The following is a 20873-nucleotide window of genomic DNA, read 5'->3' on the forward strand; positions in this document are numbered from 1 at the left end:
AGATCATAAGAAATTATTGTAAACATTGTAATCATTTAAACTACAATATGAATTGTACAAGGGTTCTTTCAAAAATGTCAACCACTGACATGATTGATACAACTCTAAGGTGACGCATAAGCCTTGGTACACTTAAAGAGAATGGCGCATCAAACAAGTGTTTCCAATAATGACCTTGCACTGGAAATATTTATGAAGCTACTGTATTTATTGTACAAATTGGGGACGTGCCTCTGCGTAAGATGTATTGCATTAATCGGAGCACGCAAAATCAACTCAGGCGCAAATGCACAAGACCAAACTAGTGCTGTATACATGCTGAGGAGCAACAATGCTCTCACGCTGTGCCTATGCCTTGTTTGAGGAGAGAGAAATTAGCTCACAACTCGATCGCGCCTCTTGACATTAAACTAATAACGTTTCTGAGAGGGTAACCGCATAAAAATGAATTGATTATTCTTTGACTCGCTCTGCAGATAGCTTTGGGTGCTGGTGTGTGGCTCATCAAGAATGTATGTAACTTTTTAGAATGTCGCTCTCTTCTTTCGGTCTCCCTAGTATCTAACACTGATTACTTGTGGCAAAGATGTCGTGCAGATTTTGCTGAGTCATCGAATAAGTATGATACTTCATTGTAAAGCTCTGTCTGATAAAGTCGGTTACCTTCAAATGTCAAAATACGCATGGTCAAAATGAGCACGAGACTGTAACGCCTTACCAATTCCTTAAAAGAGGCCTATACTATGTACAAGATGGACAATAGTCGTTAAACGACATTGACACTTCGTTACCAGAAATACCGACAAATAGGACCTTTTCCTAATTATAGGATCAGAGAAGTGAGTTTGTTTTCCATTTAGTTATCAATACCCCTGCATAAACAGACTGATTCTGTACCATATTTCCGTCTTCCGTATGGTAAACGTGTCTCAGCAAATTCATCTGATTTGTCTTACCTCATGGAAACTTCTCTTCCTCAGAAGAATGAGTGTTTCATGATCCGACACAGTGTAAGAGCTGAAGCTGAATGGATGTTAGCATCCCCGCTGCCCTATACAAGAAGAGAGAGCGTTGTCATGGAATTATGTTACTCACTCAAAGGTTACTGTGCAATACATGTCTTTTTTCCTATACACTTGCAACAACAAAAAAGCAGTATAGAATGTCTTGATTGCATACAAAGTAAAACATGTTCGTGTTTATATTCATATTACTAAAGGAAATATATAAACATACTATATATTTTTATCATAATATTCCACTCTTCTTGTCTGCCCTTAAATTCATGTGAAATTTACATATGTAACACTATTCCCATACTGAAATCGACATTGAGATTAAAGGAAACCAAAACCCTAAAAGCAATGTGGATTGAGTGAAAGGAGCAACATTAGTAGAACACATCAAGGAAAGTTTGGGGAAAATTGTACAATCGATGCAAAAGTTATTAATTTTTAAAGTTTTGGTGTTGTAATGACTGGATAAGGAGACTACTAGAGAGTATGATGTCATTTGTGGACAACAATATAAAGAAAATATAAAGAGAATTCCACCAACAAAAAAATCATTTTTCATGAAAATTACACATTCCACCAACTTGATACTGACATTATTATATAAGGGTAGTAATAATTCCCCCTGCTTTCTGAAAGCGGTTAGTCAAGTGCTCTTTCATTACGATAATAAAGTGAAAGCATGTTGAATTTTATTTTTATTTTCTTTATATTGTTGCCCACACATGACGTCATGAACTCTAGTAGTCTCCTGATCCAGTGGTTCCAACACCAAAAACTTTAATAATTCATAACTTTTGCATCGATTATCCGATTTTCCTCAAACTGTCATTGATGTGTTCTATTAATGTTGCTGCTTTCACTCAATCCACATCGCTCTTTGAGTTTGGGTTTCCTTTAAGTTCAGGGCATAGGTTTGAGCGAAATAAAGCAAATATTTAGACATTCATTTTTATGTCAGGAAAGGCAGTCTGTAGGACATTCAGCATTGTTTCCTATAGAGTGGATTTTGCCAAAGCCATCTTGGTGAAAAAAAAAATACTCTTTCGTCACTGCCTGGAAAGTCCCGGCTGTTTTTATACAATAGAAGAATTTTCGATTTTCTTACATTCGCACATTCACACATTCACTTTGAAGACTGTGTTATGTTACTTAAATCTTTATATGATATAATATATATATATATATATATATATATATATATATATATATATATAATATTAAAGTATTCATAATAATGGTGGATTATCAGAAATTTGTAGGAATGTAATTCACTTAATTAGGAACTTTAAACATACAAATCTAGTGAGGGGTGCCTATATGTGGGTTGAATGTGCCCCTTACGCTTTTTAGGCAATTAATTTAGCGTCATTCAAAGCTAAGAAAGATTTAGATATTCATGCAATAAAAGATTGCCTATAGCTATCACCAATGTGATGTTGACAATATTTAACATCGAGTTTGAGTAGTATATCAAGTCTTGATTGGATAGGCCTACATACATTAGAGCTATTATACTTCAACTAAATTGACCGCCTTTAAGGTTTACAAGGCTCATGGGAATACAGCGTTAGCAATTCAATATCCTGTCTAAGTTACCTTGATGCTAAGTATACACAAAATGCGGGTATACAGTGCATGCATAAAGCAACCTCGTATTATTCACACCGCAAGTTTAATGTGTATTACTCAAGGGCTACGTCACCACACTAAAGGGAGGCCGTGAAAGAGAAATCACGCACACAACACACACACACACTTCACACGACAAATATATCATGTAAAGTGATTACAGGTATGATATTGAATAGATTGATTAGATGTTAGTATGAATAGAGCATGATTATAGGTATATTAAAGTATGAACGAGTATGATTATATGGGTAGGCCTATATGCCTAAGTATGAAAAGAGAACGCGGTCAATGCCCATCAGCGGGTAGCTTGAACTTATCCAATCGTTGTAACGTGAGAAACAAACAACGTGCAATATATGACCTGAAGTTACAAGGATTTAGGCCCTAATTCTTTGCAGCATTATTCAATGCCCACCTGTTTTCTGCCGCAAGCCCTGGACAAGATTCGATCACCTTAGCCACCCGTGGTACTGAGTGTAAATCACTCTTCTGATAGAAGTCATTTCAGCATGTAATAGCGAACCCGAATCCTTTCAGTATGACGCTTATAAGGTTACTACTTATAGTACTTCCTTGTAAGCATAGACCCAGCGGGTGCGCGTGTCTACGGCAGTCAGGCGGTGCGTCCTTCTTCCCATCGCATGCTAGGTAGACCTCGTGAATTTTAACCTTATAACTTTCATAGAGTACAGGAAACTGTGCGATAAGAATATTATATTCACACACACGCAGGAAGGTCCTTAGAAAATCCAGATGTGCACACAAAAACAAACACACTTCAATACACACGCACACACAAAAGGTCTAAACAGGGTCGTATTTTCAGATACTACAACGTATACCCCTGTTTATTTGGAAAAATGCCGCTACAGTACACATGTTCGACAAGGAAATCAACCCAACGGAACTCTTCAAGTGAGCCAAGTTCGGAAACAGCCTATTCTCGCTCTAATGAGTGTAATTACTGTAATTTGTATTGACTCTCTCGTCCCCCTCTCGGAGTGTGAAAGTACAAACAGGAGGTACAAAAATAAGAATAATAGCAAACAATTGTGAATACAGCATGCATTCGACTCCCGTCCCCCGTAAATCACACAATCTGGAATACTTTTGCATAAAGACAACGTCGTTCTCAAGAATTTCCTATGGAAGACTTGATTTCAATTAAAATCGAAAACTTTTGTGTAATCTAGTAATCCCAAATACAGGTTCTTCCTTTACACATTAGTGACCACTGCCAGGCAATTTAACTAGGTTGTGGAGAAAGCCAGCCGGACGCCCCTATTGACCCCTGTTTACATCGCGCTAACTTTTTGCTCCATGATTTTGTAGATCTCAGCAACACCCCGAATAGTTCCTCACCCCTTTCCTGTGTCATGCCGTCAAGCATGTACCGTGGTAAAGAACAATTCATATACGACAGAAACAAAAGACGTTGGAATGCACCTGTCCCTACAGACTGAGCATAACTTGCATGTTTCCATATACTATACCTATATACCTACACCGTTTTGGTATATTTGTGTGTGTGTGTGTGTGTGTGTGTGTGTGTGTGTGTGTGTGTGTGTGTGTGTATGTGTGAGTGTGTGTGTGTGTGTGTGTGTGTGTGTGTGTGTGTGTGTGTGTGTGTGTGTGTGTCTGACAGTCTGAATACACTTCATATGATTATCAAAATATACTGGGATGCATGTTACTCTTCACTGAACATTGCTTGCATTATCCAACGTCTATATGGAATTTGCGTGTTTCGGAATAACGAACCCTATTTCAATTTCGGATTAACGAACCTTCAGAATATCGAATATTACCCGCATAAAAATGTACAATCGACTATAGAAGTACACGTAGAATTATTTACTTGTGTTGGTTTACCACCATGCTCAGGCATATCAAAGGTCTTGGTTACCTTTGGGAGCAGTGATATATTTTTTTTTCAAAATATTACATTTGATGTATATGTGTAGGTCTGTTGTATCACAAAACATCCTACCATATAAAATTTTCGCAATAAAGCCTAAAATATAAGGAGATATCAGTATTTTTCTCAATAAACCATAACTCTAGACGGTTTAAGTCTTGAAACATTTTTATCATAACTATTGTTCACATTTTGTGTATTCAACAATACTTAACATCAATTATACGGATTCAAATTTTTACAGTGGTTGTTTGTATCCCTAACTCACATCTTAGAACTATTTTAAAGCACTAATGCTGGGTTTTTGTTTCATCCCGCAATATGCCTTTAAAGTATTCTGTCTCTTGAAACAGGCGTTTTGTGTGACATGAGTGCTTTTACCATTAAACTGTGATTTCTTTAAATTTTGACTACTTCATGTTTGTTATTAGTGTTATTGTTTGGTAAATAAAATTCATTTCATTTCTTGTTCACCTTCTCATTTTTTTTTTCTGCAGCACTGAGATCAGAGCTGAGATCGCAAAATAATAATGTAATCTAACATCAAATCTAGCGGCTTTTACACTATTATAAAACATCTGCCAGTGACTGAATAACTTGACTGATGGATCAATTCAACTCGAACTCATATTAATTAAAATACATCAGTTTGCAAATATTTGCGTTTGAAAAAATGATTCCTGAACTTACATAATTATCCCATCTTAATTTCCATAGAAATGTCTGTTTGTTACACTGCTGTTTTAGTTTCACATAACACATGAATCAAGCTCATGAATCGAATGCATGCATTTTGCAATGAGATCTCACATATCTCAATATTTTTGTATGAAGGTGAAGAACACACACGTAAATGAGCTATACATTTAAAGTCAGTGAAAGATTTCAGGCAATCACCTTTATTTATATTGCCTCGATTTCTGACCTTTCTTATTAGCTCTCCCGTCTTTCTCAAATTAAAAAGAACACTGCATAGTGGACAAAATAATATCATAAACCCAGTCCGTATTTGATAAGAAGGAGGACATTCAACTTGAACAGACCTAGTCTATCATCAACGATTGTACCCACTACAAGACCGGAACTCGGAAACATTAAGAATTCTTTCATGAATACTTCGAAGTTTTGAATGTCGTAGAATCATTTGACTTCATTCTTTTGTGATTGTTTAAAATGTTCTTGACGTTAAACACCCCACATTGCTTCTAGAAGAAAAAAAATTACACGTCTGTGGACCTGATGGATTCATTTGATTTCATTCCTGCTTGGAAACCAGAGGTGTGGGTGTCGTTTTGTTTTCATGGACGAGCTTTGCGTCAAAAATCCTCGATGAAAGAGAGAAGACAGGTGTGGGAGAGACTTCCACCTTGTGAAGTTTTCGTCATTATTAGTATCATATCATGGCACATCCGCATGGACTTTATCATTTATCAACACTGCGCATGCAAATATCATTCCATGCTTACATTAATGGGGAAGCGACGCTTACAAGGGTCTTGTCAGCAACACACTGTACACAAACAAGTTTGACCCTGTACTTGACTAGTGGAATAGCGCCATCTACCATGAATGTACTTCTCAGCATGGGAGGCGGTAACGTTTCCAGTGCATGTTCTATAGAATTACCTCTAAACGTTTGAATTTAAGAAGATTGTAGTAAAATATTTGATGCAACGGGGAAAGTGGGACTGAATCAGGCAAGTCAAGGATTTTTCAGGCAAGCTTTTGTTTATTATTTTCATCTTTTTTGTTCACTCACGTAGAAACCAATATCTAGCTTCCGGAATATGGCAGGAAAAAAAAAGAAAGGAAAAACACTTTTATGATGATTATTTTAAACTAGTTAGAGAAATCGACCAAACCTTCCTGTGCAGTTAGAGTTGGGATGAAATTACTGTTTACTCCCTACAATATTTGCGATAAAGCCACTTATGTTTACTCATGTAAGATTTTGTTGCATCATAGTGTCATCTCATTTGAGAGGTCATTATGCGCGTGTGATATAAATCGCTATTCTATCCTTTTTCCCCTCACCCCAATATCATGATATGTATCGTTTTGCGTTTCTAAGGTCATTGAGTGCATTAGCTGGAATTGTCTGCGCACAAATTAACGCAAAATCAAATGCAGAATATAGAATATTTTAAGCTGACCGTGAAACTGAGTGGATGTGTCATTTGTGTCATTTCATTTGAATAAAGCGGAACGCAATGATCCTGAACTGGCATGGTATCGCAAAACGCCCATGGACACAGTTCTGTTTAACACGCCAATGCTCGGCGCTCTTATTCCGAGCTAATTTCCTGCAAGTCACCTCGAGTGCATGCATAGAGAGAGCCAGCAACAGTGAGACAATGGGAGAGAAACGTTTGCCTTTATTGTAAGATAGAGAAAGGACGTTGAAATTGTGTTATTTTCCTCCAAATTAGTCTGATGGAATGATAGCCTTCTGACAGTAATAAAAATTTAATTGGACAAACGCATACGGTGCCGAATGATTCACTCAACTCGCGTAGTGTTGAACCAGGGTTTGGCGGCCGACACTCGGTTTATTCATTGCACAAAATGACCTATATGAAAGCATCTAATTTCAATTCTATTAGTGTCGCCCAAATTTCTATATCATTATTTCATTTCACATTCTGCCCGAGCTCGCCTAGAGATCGAACGCAGTCTTTGTGAGGCTTGTTGAGCGGTAACGATGGACGGCATGTCCCCCTCCGTCTTTCCCTATCCTATCTCCCTCTCTTTTTTTTCTATCTCTCTCTTCATCTCCCCTCATTTCTCTTCCTATCTCACTCTCTCTCCCTTTTTTTCCTTTCAACGCACACCGTTTGGTAAGTCCAGGTAATATTGAATCGCGCTTTGCATATAGGGCTCTCGCGAAAAATAATGGCAGCGAAAAAGCGTGTTTCAAACGAGGAGGAGTTGCTTAGTTACCCGCGTCACGGTGTCTGCTTCGAGGCGATATGAGCGCGGCACAAGCAAGTTTAATCGGGCCTATTCTTTCGCATTATATTCGTAGATAGATGCACCGACTGTAGCTGATTGTGGCCGAGGCAATAACACACGATGCAGTGGATTAATGAAACTTATATATCTCCCACTGCACACACACACACACACACACACAAATCACCCTGTACGACTATATGGCTTTCATGAACTTAGTGCAGACATTACAATTTCAACTGCCATTAGATTATAACAATTTTTATTTCATTGGCGTAGATCCCTACACAAGCACACACACACACACCCACACACATACACACACACACACACGCACACACACGCACACATACACACCCACTCATACACACCCACACATGCACACTTTTTATGACATCCTTTATTTGAATGTCATTCAATATTAGGCTCTATTTCACAATGAAATTAGTTTGAACAAGAATAAGCAGCTGTTCTTCTCCTTTGTGCTGCTGAATCACATTTTTTTAAACAAGTAATACAATATTTGTTGGCGTTTTTTTGGCAAATCAAACCATGTATACAAAAGTGATATAAAACTCTGCATAAATCCCAGAAATAAAGTACAACTTGTTTTTATTTCTGCAAAACATACCATGTATACAAAAGTGATATAAAGTTCTGCATAAATCTCACAAAAAGCTACATTGATCAACCCGATCAAATCAATCAATATCTGATTCATTACACACGCCGCTCACTTGAGAATACAGCATTTCCATGAAACTTACCATAAACTAAAATCTCATAATTAGATTACTTGAACAAAATTCATCATATTTTTTAACCTATCACCCTTACCCCCATATATGATTTTGCTATACAAACAGAATAATCACTTGTTCATATTCTAAAAATAAACCGTATTCGAACTTAATCATCTTAACTAACAAACCATTAGGAGTACAATACTAATACTACCTGACTACAACTACCCAACCCCACCCAATCACACATTTCTCTACACACATCAAACCTACCCCTGTTTACCTACAACTACTCACCAAACCAATTGCCCCCCACCCAAAAAAAAAAAAGAACCGCAACACACACACACACACAAACTCAAAACACATACACATATACAAACACTCACACCAAATCACACTGCATATACAACGTATCATGGTTACCTTTTTCCTAGATCTATACCAGAAACCCAAAGGTGACCGAACGTCCGACATGGGAAAAAAAAAAAGAGAAAGTTTGTGAGTGACAACCATGATAATCTTCATTACCCGATTCCTAAACTTACAGCACAAGCCGAAACTGACCGTATGTCTGACGTATACGGTCAGACATACACACACGCACACACGCACACACACACACACACACACACACACACACACACACACACACACACACACACACACACACACACACACACACACACACACACACACACACACACACACACACATACGGACAGCCACACTCCATTACCAAAGAAATATCTGCTGGTGATGTCTTCAGTGTAAAACTTTACTCCAGCAGGGAATAATTACGGTGAAGATGATAGCAATTCATGTTTGCCTATACTTTTTGTGGAACAGTAGTTTTTTTTTTTATAATTACGGCAAAGACAGTACTTGTAGATATTATCCTTATCATTGTTGTAATTGCCATATCATCATCAGCAGTAGTTGATTCCTTTTGCATAATAATCATTCACGTCAATGATATCTATATCAGTTTCAAATACCCATATCAATGTACCTTTTATCTAATTTCTCTGTTTTATCTTCCATTTTTGTTAGACTCTGATGATAGACTAGTGGCTTTTTCTATTGTTAATCCACAACAATAGTAAGTTCGACAATAAAAACAGGAAAGCAATCGCTCTTCAATATTGGTTTAGTTTTCTACAATAACAAATTCCTTTATGCTCATCTAAATAATGAAGATGGCTGGGCATAACGGGACAACTCTGAGGTGATGATAATATTTATCTTACTGTATCAAAAGACATTATAAAAGCATGTGAGCAGTTTGTAGATGAGAAGTAAGAAGTATGAATATGGAAGTGTGAACACAATATTGTCATTAGTGTTGCTTGTAATCTGACTAGCAGATCAGGACGCATCAATTACGAGCCTTAACAAATTACCATCCAACTCTATTTCTTCAGTACTTGTAACGGTCCTTCTCCCTTGTGCAATTACGTCACAGCCACTTAGCCCCACAGTGATGGATGTATATTGATTTCGTTTCGAGGGATTCATTGCTCTAATACTTGCCTAATATATGATCTCAGTGTAGTGTAAGTTGTGTGTCATTTTTTTCTTTATTTTTATGACATTCTGCTATCATGATTATAGAATAGGCAGAGGTACAGTAATCGTGTGTCTGTTGTTGCTATCAATTCTATAAAGATTTTACAATTAATAATACTATCATCATCAGACATAACGACAGGAGATTAGGACAACGATAATTTGCAAAAACATATCATGAATGAACACACTTTTTACGTTACATCGTAACACCGTAAAGCAATTCGTGACTGTAATATGAACCTCCTCGCTTGTTTCTTGCATTCACACAATGCGTACCATGCTTGTATGAGTGCAAAGTATTTTGGCAAATGGTGGCATTATGTGGGGGCTTGAAACAACCTCACCCTACTTTTATCGAACTACCGTGATCTGACAATAGCCATTGTAACGCAGCAAATGTGGATAACTTGGCAAAAGATAATGCTATAAAAAGTGATTTTTGATTGTGCGTAGAATTATTGCATAACTAGGTATTGTTGATTAAGCTTTAACCATCTCTCGGGAGGCTGATCTCGCGTCACTGACTGTGTTTCATTAACTGCTTACCTGCCTTGTGTACATTAAGGCGATGAGTTAGCTCAGTCGGTAGCGAGTCTGCCTCACGATCCTAAGGACCCCGCTTCGATTCCCACTGTGTGTAATCACACCGTCCCCTCTAGTAAGAGGCAAATCACTCTGTCCCTAGGATAGGATTTAAAATGGAGGACCCGTGTGTGTGAGAGAGAGTCACAACTCATGCACGTAACAGATCCCGCTTCATTTATTAATCGCAAAGAGTAGGGTGTTTAACCCGGTGAAGTGGTCCCGCCTTACATCCAACTGGACCCCATGGAAGACCAGCTATTGCTGCTGAATATGGGCTATCCAACCATCATTTGAGATTGAAATGAAACAAACAAAAACAAAAATATAAGGAACCTGATGAGAATATCCTAAACAAACTGGATCTCAAAAGAGAAACATGTGTCATGATGTACAGCCAAGGTCATCTTTTATTCATTTTCTTACAAGACTTTTAAATCAATCAACTGGATCCCATGGAATGAAGTATTCTCAACAATGGGCTGTCTTTCAAAAGTTTGCTATTTCGAAAACTAAATCAGCTGTGTTGATTTAGAGAACACTGAATATTTGATGTTTGTATTTCGATTCAATTCAATTCAATTCAATTCAATTCAATTCAATTCAATTCAATTCAATTCAATTCAATTCAATTCAATTCAATTCAATTCAATTCAATTCAATTCAATTCAATTCAATTCAATTCAATTCAATATTGAAATGTTTGCAGAGAGAGGGAGGGGATATTCACGAGTGTTTCCTCTGAGTTGTACACGTATACTCAACATGATGCAACTGTACGGATTACCAGAGGCAACGGTACTAAATTACAAGACTTTGGACAGTGTTTTGTCGAACGCTGCGCCATGTTGACGAACATTTCTATTATGGCGCCATCTACGATATAAATGCATTTTATGTTGCCGTTGTAACACTGTGACCCCAGTTGTTGCTGTTATTGTTGGTTAAAGGAGCGTTATTCACGGTTGAATATTTTATGCATGTTGTTTGCTTTGGTATGAATTATGATTTTGATCTCGCTCTCTCCCTTGCTGTTTCTAATGAAAAAAACTGAGAATTTCATTCACTAATCTATTAACTTTTTTGTGGGGAGTGGGGGCTGAAAAAAATGATCAGGCTCGAAAAAGAGAATGCGAACTGTTATGAGATAAAGGGAAAATAAAGATACAAATGCGTTAGCTATGTCTTTGATTCCTTTTATTGAAAGAACAGAAGGATGAGTGTGACTGCAACGGATGTGGCTTATGATAGAATAGCAATAATAAGATAACGATTTCAGTATCAATATTACATCGACTTGCTTTAGTTTCATTTGTGATATGAATATTAACATGGCCAAAGTTATAACAAATGTCTGTAACAAAATATCCTTTCAATGTAAAGCATCCTTAAGACAAATGTATTGCATTTACATACCTGATTATGCATACACAATAACAGTTTGAGGAATATTTAATCTACATTGTTACTCACTATTATAAGGTTGCATAAAATATGGACACAATACAAGTAATATAATAACTGACTTATAGGCCTAGATAGTATTGTATAAGATATCATGCTTCATTAACTATGAATTAATTGCTTTTGATAACTGCCTTAACAGGTGTAACATCGCCAGTGAACTCCCCTAGGCCATTTTGCACTACATGTACTAAGCATGGGGGCCAACTCCAGTGCATATTATACAATTACAGCGAGTAGTTCCGGTGTTATTTGTATAGCATGCCGTGTTTGTGTCAATTAATTCCATAAGCTCAGCTGAGAATGGTAAAACAGGCGGAGTTCATATCTCAGTTATTTCTTTCAAATATAATGAAAGGTACATGCAGAAACTCCAGTGCTTCTAGATTAGAGTAATGAAAAAGCAATTACTTATTTCATTTATCACAGCTGTAGCTCTAACTGTAAACAAGTGCCTACATAATACATCAGTAGATTTCGGTAGATAGCCAAAAACCCTCCCGGTCGTCACAGAGAGGGTAAATAATAAATCGTCCTGGGTGACCCAATACGCTTATATCATTAATTGATAGATAATAAGAAATATCATCCATTAACAACATTACGATATCATTAACCATTGCCTATGGTGATGATGTCTTTTTAAGCAGTATGTTGTTAACAAACTCTAGGTTGTGTGTTTGTGTGTGTTTGTGTGTGTGTGTGTGTGTGTGTGTGTGTGTGTGTGTGTGTGTGTGTGTGTTTGTGTATGTGTGGGGGGGGGGGAGGTAGAAGGAGCTTAGTGTGTGGGTATACCATAATCATTACGACAGTTTTTTTTTTTTTGTATACTACTAGAGTATGTGCAGTGTATTTCCTTCTGTAATTAAACTGTGATGCTTGCATGATTTGAACAACCTAATTGTAGAATTCATTCTAGAAGGGGCCCATCGAATCTGCTCTCAAACAAGTTTTTTTTTCTTCACTTCCAGAAGATGAAAGATTAGAACATTCAATTCAATTTTGAGGTGAAGAAAACTGACTGTGGCAAACGAAACACATCAGCACATGACTATTTTTCTTATCATTGCATGACTTGTAAATGCCGTTAAAAATGTTTTTCTGTCTAAAAAGAAAAAAAAAACATGTTTGCAAGAAGAGATGATATCAATTTGTCCCCGTTCGCGATATCAAAATGGGTCAAGCATTTGATCTTTATTACACAGGAAGCACAACGAGAGAGAGAGAAAAAAATGAACATGAATTGATATCTCGGTCTGCAGTCTGACTGAGACATGGAGTCATCATTACAAGAAAGCATACGAGAATGTCTCACTATTACGACGTAAAAATATGAGAACGAATATTGGATTCAACTTCTCTCATCATCCACGTTCATGTGTTTCATTCATTAATATTGTGCAAACTGTTTTCCAGATTTGCTCGCAAGAAGGGCTGTTTAAGAATTACTTGCATCATGGTATAACATATCATTTTGATATTACGGTCAATTTTGCACAAACTTTGCTCTTAACTGTATGATGATGTCAACAAATTTTCACTTATTATTTTCGACTTTCCCATCAAGTGTCATTTGTTTTCTCCTACTAAATGTTTTTATAGACTGCTAAAAGGAACCTTGATGACTAGATCTAAGTAATTTGATGTTCCATTACAATGATCAAATTTGTTTATACCCTAATCTTGGGATATCCTCGAATGAAAAGACGTGCGACTAATTTGCTGCGGGAGAAAGTGAAAGAAAATGAAACAGGATGACAAGATGAAAAATGCCACCGAGATCTATCATTGAGCAAACAGGGAATGAATACAATGTAAGCAGAATAGGGAGCCGTATGAATGAAATATTACGCACAAACTCCGCTCAGACAATTGTGGAGTGGAGGGGTGGGGACTTAAGAAAAATAAAATGATTGCAGGCCACGTCTCTAAATTTTGCGAAGAAATTACAATTAATTAGGAGTTTGCTTAAAGGATTACACTCTGCGGGTACTTGTTGTATAGTTTGTCAGTCGCCTATCACTCTGAGGTCTCTCTTGTATGACTTTCTTTTTTTGCTATCCATTGCACTTTCGTCTATCCCAATACCTCATGGAGTAGGACCACTCAAGTCTAAGCTTCAGGTGTTGCCCCTCAAAGGAGAGTAATAGCAGTGTGTCAGCTGTCATTTCAGGCTGATCAGCTGCTATTAAAAAAGTGGAGAGGAAGTCAAAACAACACTGCGCTTTGTCAGTGTATTCAGAGGAAAAATACTGACAATGAAAGTGAGAAATCCCTACCCCCCCCCCCCACATACACATGACAATCGACCCTTCAAGGTCGAAATGACCGGAAATAATGGCGCCAGCAACGGGTGCTGCTTTGACGTGAAGTCCTGTAAGATTTCGATAGATACCATTCGTAAGATATCGACTATATTATTATAAGACCTTGTTTGCTTTTGGTGCTAGTGATGAGCAAATGTTTTCGACGTTTTTCCATGTGCGTCTATAAGCATGTGTATGTTGTGTGTGCTTATGTGATTATGTGTAAGTGTGTGTTTCTTCATTGTGGATGAAAACGAGGCTGAATATAACAGACGACAATGCACGTCATGGAGTGTGTGCCGAAATTTCAGTCCTGAATGCCAGGTAGGGAGTGCGCTCGTGATACACATTAAGCTCCCAATTCTCTTGTCTGAATAAATAATTCAGTGATTCGGGTTTATAGCGGAGAGAACGAAACGATGAGAGGAATGGGAAAGAGAACGAGCACGAGCTAAGGCAGAGTTGGTCGTAATCTGGCGATGGTTTTGTTCTCGTATCATAGTAGAATGGGAGTGTGTGTTCGTGGTGTGTGTAGATATATATATATATATATATATATATATATATATATATATATATATATATATATTGTGTTTATACATTCGAGATGAATGTTTTTTGCTATGTGAAATAATAGAAAAGATTACTGAAAAAAAGTGTGTGTGCTTGTGTGTAGGAGATTAGAATACTGGCAGATTGTTTTACCCCCAAATTATGACTGTAACATGAAACAAAGCATTGGTGAACATTCTCTTATTTAGCAAAGACAATGGGATTCCACTGGGTTTGAATCGCTTTCTTTGCTCAATATTTCACCTATTAAAGGCATAATTTACCATTTGCAGATGAAACAAAATCCCAGCATTAGTGCTCAAAACAGTTCTAAAATGTGAGTTGGGGATAGAAACAACCAACGTAAAAATTTGAGCCAGTATAATCAATGTTAAGTATTGTTAAATACACAAAATGTGAACAATATAGAGTTATGATAAAAATCTTTCCAGACAAAACCGTCTACAGTTATGGTTTAATGAAAAATAGTGATATCTCCTTATATTTTAGGCTTTGTTGCACAAATGTTACACGTATTATAGCATGTTTTGTGATACAACTGACCTACACATATGCTTCAAGAGTAGTATTTTGAACATTTTTTTAATCACTGCTCCCAAAGATAAACAGGATCTTTAAACAAAATTGGTAAGTTTCCCTTTGTATGCGTTTATTATAAAAGAAAGTAAGTAGAAATGTCCACTGAAGTCTTTATCATCATTATTTTGTACATTGTGTATAACAAGTACAAGGGTGGGTTATTACGATTACGTTCCTTCCTCATTTTTACAGACTAAGAATTCACAATGTCTATAATAGAGAAGGAGATTTAATTGTCCTACGTCAGCAAATGACAGTGGTAATAGTTTATTCGGGTTTCCCATTCATTCATGAGAAAACTACCAATCTCAAGTTCTCGAATAAATGCTGCAATCATAAGATATACGAAACCTACAACTGAAAGATATAATGGAACTATGACACTCCTTGTTCTCTTTCTTTGCTGAAGTATTTTGAATTGAAGAGATGTGATTGGAAAGCTTCAACTATTGGCAGAAGGCAATTGGCCTCCTAGATTAACTATGACCTCTTATATAAACTCATTCATGACAATTAAGTAAATCATGAATCAAACAAAAGAAAATGTCACAGTTGTGTAAGCTATGTACGTAATCGAGTTACAAGCACATATAGATACATAAGCATTTACATATTCTGTGTGCATGAAATTATCATGATATCATTGCGTATTCGCAGGTTCTTCAAAGTGTTTTTCCAGCTCTTTGTACTAACATAACGCGAAGAAAAGAGGAAGGTTTTACTCTAGCTCGCTTTACATAACATTTTTGTTGTATATCACAACCGATTGGGTATATAAGTAAATCATATATAGACCTACGTATATATACGTAAAAAGAAACGACATTAAGAAAATCATTTAAGCTATACCTACGCACTAGATATATTAATAGTTGCAACGTTGTAACTGACATGTGCCTATGTTCCACGTGTATGAGTAATTGATAACCACTATGTAAATGTTTGTGGAAATAAACTGAAAATGAAACTTCGTGTCATAACCTCGGGGAATTGTCAATTTATGCAGAGAAAAAAAAAAACATTCAGCTGCCCGCTACACATGCGTCACGATGAATGTTAAGATCAGTCATTCGCAGTGTCATTACCATTTTTTCGATTCACTTTAGTGATAAGGTAGAATAAACCGTGGACATACATTATTTCCCTTACTCTATCATGGAAATTCATTAGGCTAATCAGAAGAATAGTGCGCATGCTCAGTATCATATGAGTGTTGTCCTTGGCAACAGGTAATTTCCGAATAAGTCAGCGCACAATATTGAAATCCTATTATCGCTGACTGATTTATTGACGAGCGTGAGTTGAAGTGGACACGTGACAGCATACTGTAGACACAGCGGGAACGACTGAAATGATACACACCTCTCTTCCAATGCATTTTGTCATTTCTCCTGGCGCCTTTTCCCACCGCCTCATACCCTCTTCCGACAGATGCCGAGTAGGAGCATAAATCGGCGGGACAAGCACGAAGAGATATCGATCACTGAGTGGAGGTGCTACACGGGACGCGTTTTAAGCGTAGAGCGGAGAGTGCTCTGAAGTTAGTTTGGCAGCGGAAATAAGCCTTCCAAGAAGTATCATGTTATGCTCACTGTCGTATGTGCTAAATTTTAAAATAGCTGAATGCATATATATAAGCGTGCGGGAAAATGCCAGGTTGAGGAAAAACATACACAGATATAACACATTGGTTAGAAAACAACTTACTAGACAGAGGAATAGATACACAATCATGTGGATGGATAATGCAGAAGTAGATGAAGAGACACCGCCTGTTACGTGATACGATACTGATTTAATGTAGCTTGTTATGAATAGTGCTCATACTCGGAGATTCAATCGTGGCGTCTGTAGGTGGTTCAGCCAGTCAAAATAAAATGTCGATTTCTGCAAATTCAACATTACATGCAATGAGCAAGAGGAATCATGGCGATTGGTCAGTCCTTTGTGTTGTCACCAGTGGTTACACCATCTAAAATTAGACCTAAAATTGTCAGCGCCCATTCGACTGGAATATTTACTGCGTGGCGAGCGATTTAGAGAGCGATCAGGAATAGAATAAACCCATCGTCTCACCTAACACACACACACACACGCCAACAGAAAACAACAGAAAACCCTGTTACATTCCAAAATAACAATCGGTCGAAGCCAAGCAAGATCTAGAAAAGGGTTTTACACATCAACACATGAGAACAGCTTATAACATTGTATAATGAACCTGGCGAGTAATGTTCAAAAGATATCACAGGAGACGGGTTAAAGAGCTTGACTGGATTTTTTAATGTTTTGTATTAATATATTTGTTCTCTTTCTCTTTCTTTTGTTCTCATCGCGTGTTGTAGATTTACTGCCTCTCTTCTACAGCTTACCTTCTGGTCCTCTGACCGTGACCTGCTGTATGTGTTGATTGATTGATTGATTGATTGGTTGACTGATTGATTGACTCTTTGTGTGAGTTTGTATTCTCAAGGGAGTGTAAGGGAGTTTATGTAATGAAGCAGATATTGGCTAATTTGATCAAGTTGATCAAGATAGTTGTTGTTTTTTTTCTCTAAGAGTTATGCAGAATTTGATATAATTTTTTTTTATACAGAATATGCTCTGCAAAAAAAGGCATGTTTAAAAAAAGAGAAGGTGATTCAGCAGCACAAGTTTTTGTGTAATGAGACAGATATGGATTGGCCTGATTAAGCTGATCAAGACAGCTTTTTCTGAGAGTCATGCAGAATTTCATGTTATTTCTCTTATACATGGTATACACGATTTGAAAAAAAAAAAACAAAAACAAAATGTATTGTACTGTATGTTGGGAAAAAATGATTTAGCAGCACAAGAGAGAAGAATACAGCTGCTTAATTTCGTTCATATCAATTTCGTTGTTAACATGGACCTGATATTGAATGAAATTCAAATAAAGAATATTATTTAAAAAAAAAAAACCAGTTTGTACCAAAGCTTACCAAAAGTAATCGTCCGTTATCCTAGTGACATTCTCTGGCAAAGTCCGCATATGTATGATATGATATGATGAATACAAAGATATACGAGGTACATAATTTGATTCGCAAGATTGGAGTATTAATATCTGCTGGACCTGTGTGAAGAATTTAAGGGTTTGGAGAGTTAACTGCCGATATCCGGCGTTGTCTCTGGTTGCGAGAGAACCCTGGTTCTGTGGATAAGTGTCTTCTATAGTTTTCTGTTTTCCTTTATTTATTTATTTTTTTGGGGGGGTGGGGTTGAATCATGCATGGTTTGTTTACCCTCAGATTAGATGTCTTTTAATACCTACATTTTACCTCTTAACAAAATTGTATATAAAAATGTTGCCTGATAATGCTTTGGTAATAATGGCATTGTCCTTTGAAAAGGCAATGCAGACACTCGACCAAACTCTGAGGCTTCCCTGAGTATGTAAGACTATTCTTTATCATTAAGTTATAGATCCTGTATTATCATATTGATTGAACCAGGAACGTCGTGACATTTAACATCACATTATCCGCTGACTGTGACTCTTGACTACCAGCCTTGTTATTATATTACCTTTTCTTTTTTTTTAATTTTGTTTTTATTTCACATTATATTTTCTTTGGGGCGGGTGTCCAGATCTTACCACAATAGTCGCAATCCACGCGTCATCCTTTTTTTTTTTTCTTTTTGCACAAAACCTGCTGATGATATTCATATTTCAGTCAATCATCCAATCCAGACGGAATTAGATGGACAGACCATACAAAACATGGAATATTTGCTCCTGGGTTTCTTGATGTAGCGGAATTAAATCGATTAAAACCATTATTTTCGGTCTATAATAAAACAATAAAAATAGTGATCAAATAAAAGCATCACATAAGCACAATCCACCAGAAACATCAATATTCATTACTATCGATGAAAAAATCAATACATGTTACGTGAGTACGCATTATTTCTTTTCTTAAAGATGAACGAAAATCTATGTTGTATGATAGTGTATAAGGTCGTATTCTTTTCAGTATGAGCATGTTAAGGATAGTTTTTAACAGTTTTCATAAGTTCGTGACAAACGGCGTTTATAAATTCCCAAATAAGTGACATGGTAGTGATAAAGTAATTTTTTATTCAGAATTCATGTGCAACCAGATACCTAACTTGTATAACTTTGTACATTGGGTAGTAACATGGTAATCATGCAATCATAAATCAATGGAATTATAAAATCCTACAATGTTTATAATCATAATACTATTGGTAAAATTAGATAACACACATTGTGACTAAAATTTCAAAATAAGATCAATTTTATGCGTACATTTATATTTGCATACACAGTTAACTATATCATAGCAGACATTATACTTATACTATTTAATATCATATATTTGGTTATATTCTTACGAAGAAGCCTGTATATACAAGCTTATGAGTAAATATATATCAAGTACACGCAATTCATCATATTTCCACAATGAACCTTTTAAATTCTAATCATGTTCATGCTCATCACAAGAGGGAAAGAGCGAGGGGAAATACCGGCACCACAAAGAAGATATATGGAGCCGGAGAGAGAAGAGGAAGACAGAGAGAGCAGCCAGGAAAGAGGGAGATAACAAGAGAGATAGAGAGAGATAGATGGAATGTATAAACGTATGTATAAAGATAGTGTGATAAATACATATTTCATATCTTATATTTCTGATCAATTCTAATAAATTTATTCATAATCAATGTAAAAGCTGAGCATTGCCACTATAATTGTTTTACTATATCATCATAGGATATAGAATGGAGGTCCCGTGTGTGAATGAGTCACAACTCGTGCATGTAAAAAAAGGGGGAAAATCCCGCTTTATTCATTCATCGTAATGAGCAGGGTGCATAACCCGATGAAGTGGTCCAAAATCGTTTCCAACTGACCCCGTGGAAGACCAATTAGTCCCGCTGAATATGAACCATCTAGCCCTCTTCTCTGATGGAAAATGACACAACAACACCAAAAAAAAAAGGGGGGGAATCATACAATTCCTCAAGCATGCATATTAAATAACAATACAAACAACATAAAAATAAACATTTACATTTTAAATATTCTCAAAACAATTTGATTTGCATTTCTAATTATCTATAATCTAGATATAATGTCGTCAATATCACAAATAACCATAATAATCTAAATTTACCACATTATCATCATTCGTACAATTATTATATATTATGAAGGTTGCACTGCCTTAGTAACAAAGTGTAATACTCTCTCACATAAACGTATATAAGAGGGAGAGATAGGAAGATAGAAAGAGAAAGAGAAAGAAAGGGAGAGAGAGAGATGCAAAACAATGTTTAAATAGTAGAACCGTAAAATCAGCTGTTGAATGCTTGATAATACAGTACAAAATATCTGACAAATCGATATGAGAATATGTTTGCATAATGCAATGCAACATGTGTGATTACTAACTTGATTACTGTGAAATTTAATTATTTGCATGATGCTGGACAACATGTGTGATCATTCACTTGATTACTAGGAATTCAACAAATCAGTGAAAAT

This window comes from Diadema antillarum, unplaced genomic scaffold (assembly GCF_040938485.1).
Source record: "Diadema antillarum isolate AM-2024a unplaced genomic scaffold, OU_Dant_1.0 seq00000149_RagTag, whole genome shotgun sequence".
NCBI classification, from domain to species: Eukaryota; Metazoa; Echinodermata; class Echinoidea; order Diadematoida; family Diadematidae; genus Diadema; species Diadema antillarum.